Consider the following 6000-nt stretch of genomic DNA (forward strand, 5'->3'; position numbering starts at 1 on the left):
AAAAGAAAGGCGTAACATTCATATTTGTTAGACTTTGTTTAAAATCTACTTCGCGAGTGTGACTCGTTAAAATACGGCAAGGGGTTAATCAGCGCCAGACCGTAAGAAAAATATACCGATCCCCGTCCGATAAAATCCGAAGGACACGATAATACATATTTTATCCTTTAATTCAATACGGAGCGAGATCGACCATGCGTTTCTGTAATCTAGCATTGACACGATGAGGTACAATCTTCAGCGTATTTGTACGTGATTCATTCCACGAATTTTCTGTCGCGATTGAAAAGGAGCTTAATTCACGAAGAAATGAACTAGACTGCAGAACTCCATGCAAAATAAAAATCGCCTCCAACGATTGCAAGAAGGAGAAACTAAATTGAACGTTATTTCTTCCCTTAATGATTTGAATAGAGGAGAAATCATATATATTGACATGTCCAATTATTTAAATTCTCCAACAATTTTGAATTTCATCTACTCAATTTTACTATAAATGTATAAAGATCCGCAGTCTACTAATTACCTTAGTAATAACTAGAAAACCTATTAATCATACGTATTAAGACAGGAAATAAATTTGTATTTGTTGCAATTCGGGTAGAAAACTTTTATCTTGCATAAAGATCGTCTCATAAGTAATATTTTTTAAAGATAAAGTGCAAGAACATGACCACTAGTGTTCTAAGTAGATATTTCTTCATTTTCTACAGAAGGTGGAGCAATGATCGCGATTATTTTTCGTCACGTCCGAAAAATATGAACAATTCGCGTCTCTTGTGGGACGGTCCCATACTTCCGCCGCACCTTTTATCATTATCATCGGCGAGCATCATATCGGTGTTTATGTTAAAAAGATAACGTCCTATCTTAGTCTCCGCCCTCGCGAACGCAACGACGAAAGAATCAGAGAACGGTGCTTGTTACCGAGATTTCTTGGTAAATTGGTACGGCCCGTTAACATTAACAGAATCCGAGGGCGGTGAGACATTAACGGTGAAATCAGTTAACTCGTCAGACATCTCAAGACGAGCGGGGGCGTCTCGATGCTTGATAAAATACGCCGGCAAGCTCCGCGAAGACACGCGGCCAATTTATCCGTAGATCCAAAGGGAAACTTGATTTCCCGATTTCTCACCTCGTCACCACAATGAAACAACTCTTGCGGCACGAAGTTTCACGGGGGAATTGATTGGTTTACCTGCAGCGAAAATAGATCCATCGTCAATGTCGACTCCGTGAGCCAGAAACCGTTGTACGAGGAAATCAACCGATAAATCGATCCGGTGCGAAGATAAAACGATTTATTACTCTGTCATTTGGCGATCGTTTATTGCCAAGTTTCGGCGATCCTCCACGGGAGACATTGATGAAGGATGTCCCCCGAAAATCAGCTTTGTCGGTCAATCTATTCTTACTTGCGAGAAAATTCTTTCATTCTTTTTAGTAGAACACCTACCTGGCAATTTTTTAACACAATTCACAATATCGTTTACATTACTAAATATGTTGGTATCTGATCAATTGCTCGTCATTGTTCATCGAAGTTCATCAAACTGGACTGAATTTTAATATTGACTGAACTCGTCCTCATGAAGAGCCATCCCTTCTTCTTAATTTGTTATTTACATTTTGATTGGATATTTAATCTTTGATTCGCTTTTATCGTCCTCTTGGCTAGATCATATTGCTCTGCACATCCTCCTAGATCCACCAACCTATTGCTCATTGATTCTTTTGTCCTTTACGTATTGTTTTTCTTAGTTTCCTCGTTTCCTCTGGACTATCTTTATATTCTTCAGTGATGAACAGATTTCAACGGATGTTTCGTCTAATTATTCGTTGGCATATTCTATTTCGGATTATCTCAATTGTTTAATGAAATAGATTTCGCTGTATTCTTAATTTGTTCAACGAAGATTTAAATTCAAGAGATGAACCGAACAAAAGAAATTGTTCTTCTATGATATTCCTCCTTCGATACTATTTAAATTATGCCATAAATATTTTTTGTGCCATTAAAAATAAAGGAGATATTTAGGTAGACCTTCAGCTGAGACACCCTGTATACAATGGAATTATTCTAGGTCGGAAGAAATGTTTAATTTTCGTGTTAAAAGTTAAAATAGCTCCGACTGCAAAGGGTTAATAGTCTTCTTCAAACCTAGAATTATACATAGGTCGTTTCAGTCTATAAATATACTTTCCAGATTAACAATTCCGTTATTCAGAACCTCGTCGATTGTTTCGGAACGGGCGTCGTTACGCTTCTTGGTACATTTCCAAAAATTAAATTCACTAGACCGTTTTACAGCTCGCAGACTTCAGAGAAACAATTACTCGAGAAAAAGAGAATGCAAGAGAAACGTCACGACTCTTGTTTCTTTTTTCGTTTCGTAGCTCTTGACATTTATTTGAAGAGAAACGTCACAACTGTAATTCTTTTAATCTTCTTATATGATTATTAGGTTTTACTTGTTTTCACTTGCAGCCACAGCTGGTTAAACTATCGGAGGACTTCGCAGCGCTCTCCTGTAAAATTTGTATTTTTTTATTCGTCACGTTTTTATTGATTTTATGCATTCCTGGGGAAAAAATGAGTGAAATTCAGAACAAAGATTTAAGAATGTCGGTAGATTATTTTCAACTTTGTAAAATTGTCGAAGGAAGATACTTCCATTTGGCTCCTTTTGTGCTACGAACTAAAATCCCCCTGATACTTGCGCGCAGAGTTCTCGCGAAAGAAGTGACTGTGCAGATACGTGTACTTTTTCGTGGCACTGTACTGCGAGAAGACTTCCGGTTTACGCGAAGTCGCGCCGGCTTCGGTCCATAGGAAAGGTTCGGGACGTAGGTGTAGGGGACGATTGCGTGGAGAATGATTTATAGAAACGCACATCGACCTATCCACGATGCTCGCCCTGGAAGCACCTACGCTCGATCCGAACCACGCGTTCCGTTCGCTGAAAACCCGACGGTCCCTACATCCTTTTTAAAAATAATTACATTTGGTTACCAGGGTACACGAGGCCGCGATGGGGAGTGAACCAGCTGGGTACGAGCGGCCACAACGGAAGAGTACACACACCGCGCCGCCCCTAATCAATCGGAAGTGGCACCGATCCTCCTTTTTTTCCTTTCTCTTCTTCGCCTAACCTTCTTCGCAAGAAGGAAACGCCATTTACGCGACCCGCTCCGCCGATTGGTGGACGCCATTAATTAAAAAAATGGGGGAGAACTAAATCGGCCGGCTCGGGGGTGGCTCCGTAAGATATACACGGTGCTCTGAAATTGTAACGCGGATGAACTGAAATTGAAAGGCTCGAACAAGAAAATCTAGAAATTGACCAGAGAAAAGAACTGTTTGAAAACCACGCTTATATTAAAATGCACTAAAAAGGAGAAAATAATATTTTTCCCCAAAATTTTAAGCAATCAGTTCAAAATTTCTTCTGTTATAAAATTAGTGTCGGAATAAATAGAAAAATTTCATATAAATTTAAATAAAATCATGACATTAGTGACTATAAATAAAAGCCTGGAGCACCCACGAAGATTACGTCAATATAGTTTAGCGCTCCACGCTATCATTTTTATAGTCACTAATGTCATGATTATTCTACTATTCCGACACTAATTTTATAACAGAAGAAATTTTGAACTAATAGCTTAAAATTTTGGGGAAAATATTATTAATCATTTAACTGGATTCGGTATTTTACGGAAAACCAGGTAAACAAGTATTATCTCCTTTTTAGTGCATTTTAATATAATTAGCATGGTTTTTAAAACGTTTTTTCTACATATTTTATTTTCAACTTTTATTCTCTTCGGAAGCAAGTGTGTATACAAAATTTCAGCAAGATTGGACTCCGGGAAGAGGTTTAAAATACGATTACAAGATTTAACGCATACAACAACAACACGGTATTCGAACGAGTAACAAATATGAATGTTACACCTTTCTTTTTAAATGAAATAAAATTTTATTCGTTTGTAATCGAAAAATATAAATTTTATTTTATCTTCTGCGTCATCTTTCGGGATAAAGACGTTTTAATCGCTGTAACTGTAAAGAAAATGATGCGGCAAGGAGTTAAAATGGAAAATGAATGATGTAATGAGATAAATATGCTAAATGAAAATTTCATTTCACATCACATTATTGAAAACTGAATTAATTCAATGTGATTTCGAAGAGAAAAACGAACCGTTAGATAGTGCTTGTTATTTCATCATTATATGGAATTCATTCAGTGTTAATATTCTGTTCCTTGAAATATCTCGAAACAACAAATATATCACTTAGACCACTTTCATAATTATGGGCACAAATGGTTACATCAGTAGAAAGTGATTTCCTCTTTTTCTAATCGGAAGCAAGCTTCGTAGAAATGACAGCTCGGATTTTTAGTATCGGTGATCGTTAGAAGTACGATCAGACAGGTCGCTGTGATCGCAAAATTGTTGTCAGTCTCCGCTTGATGCGTTGATATATATTGCCCTAGATTAAGCCTAGAGTTACACCCCCATCTCTAATAAAAAGTAAACGTTCGACGAGTTATCGTCAAGGGGGCCGTTTACCCGGTCCCCTTCCTATAAAAACTTCGACCTAAATCGCTAAACTAGACGATCTAATCGATTAAGTTGACAAAAACAAATTCAGAAAATCATTTGGCACAAATAACGTTGTTCGATTCAATTCTAATATGCATTTTATCCAATAGTATAACTCGATCAAAATACTGTTTAAAAAAACTTACTGACGCAAGAGATACGTACATTATAATTGTACCAAACGACCTGAATTTTTATAATCAATTAGAAGCATTGGTATACGAAATGATATGCAAAAAAGATTTTCCGGAAATGATAATGGCATTTTTTAAAACTTTTGTATTTGGGCCCTCAATGAGAATTTCAAATATATATGTTTTGTAGATCTATAATAGTTATACACATGTTGAAAATTTTATCGAAATCGGTTGACGCAGGAAAAAACGACACGCATCGAAAGATATACAATTCTGTGGATTTGAAGTGTAAAACTACGATTTTCACCATTTTCTAACCGCTTCAACCTCGTGTGTGTGTGAATCGATTTCGATGAAATTTCCAGCTCGAGTATAACTAACATAGATCTGCAAAAGATATATTTTAAATTTTCATTAAGGTCCCAAATAAAAAAGTTTTAGAAAATGCCTTTTTTATGTTTGCATGTAACCTTGTCAATTATAATTTTTGGGAAATCTTTTTTACATATCATTTCGTAAACCAATGCTTCTAATTGATTATAAAAAATCAGGTCGTTTGGTACAATTATGACAAAGTTATTAGTTTTTAAAAGATGTACGAATACTTTCGTGGCTCATTGTATGTAGACAGTACTTCCAGAGGTGTGTGAAAGAATTTCTATTCTAGCTCCGAACTTTCCTCGAAATATTGGGTTGGCAAATAAGTTCGTTCGGTTTTTGTGATTTATTCCAATGTAAAAAACCGAACGAACTTATTTGCCAACCCAATAATTTCGGTTTATTGTATCGGAAAATCGACGACACTCGAATATATTAATGGATTCTTAGAAGCGATTAATCTCACGCTTTGATCTTCCTTAGATTAATATAGCCTTGGCTCGAGGTGCCCGGATGCGGGTTTCACAGAAACTTCTGCATTCGTCGAAACACAAAAGTACAATCTACCTGAGACTCGAGTGAATCATCCAGAGATTGGCCGCGTTTTATACTCCGTTTATGGAAAAATTAAGTTCCAATCGTGCACACATTTGTCGAATTCAAACGGAACTTTCGTGAAAAATGCGAAGGAGGACGTCTGAAGATACGTCTTTCTGAAAGTAATTTGTTATTATTAGACAGCAGATCCTTATGCAAAATAAAAATTGTCTTCCTGAACTGCAACAAATTCGAGTGAAGTGGAAAATGATGTTCTTTCTGAACATGTTTAATAGATCCGAAATAAATAATGGATTGAAAGTACAGTAAA

Source organism: Lasioglossum baleicum, chromosome 6 (genome assembly GCF_051020765.1).
Source record: "Lasioglossum baleicum chromosome 6, iyLasBale1, whole genome shotgun sequence".
In the NCBI taxonomy this organism is placed as follows: Eukaryota; Metazoa; Arthropoda; class Insecta; order Hymenoptera; family Halictidae; genus Lasioglossum; species Lasioglossum baleicum.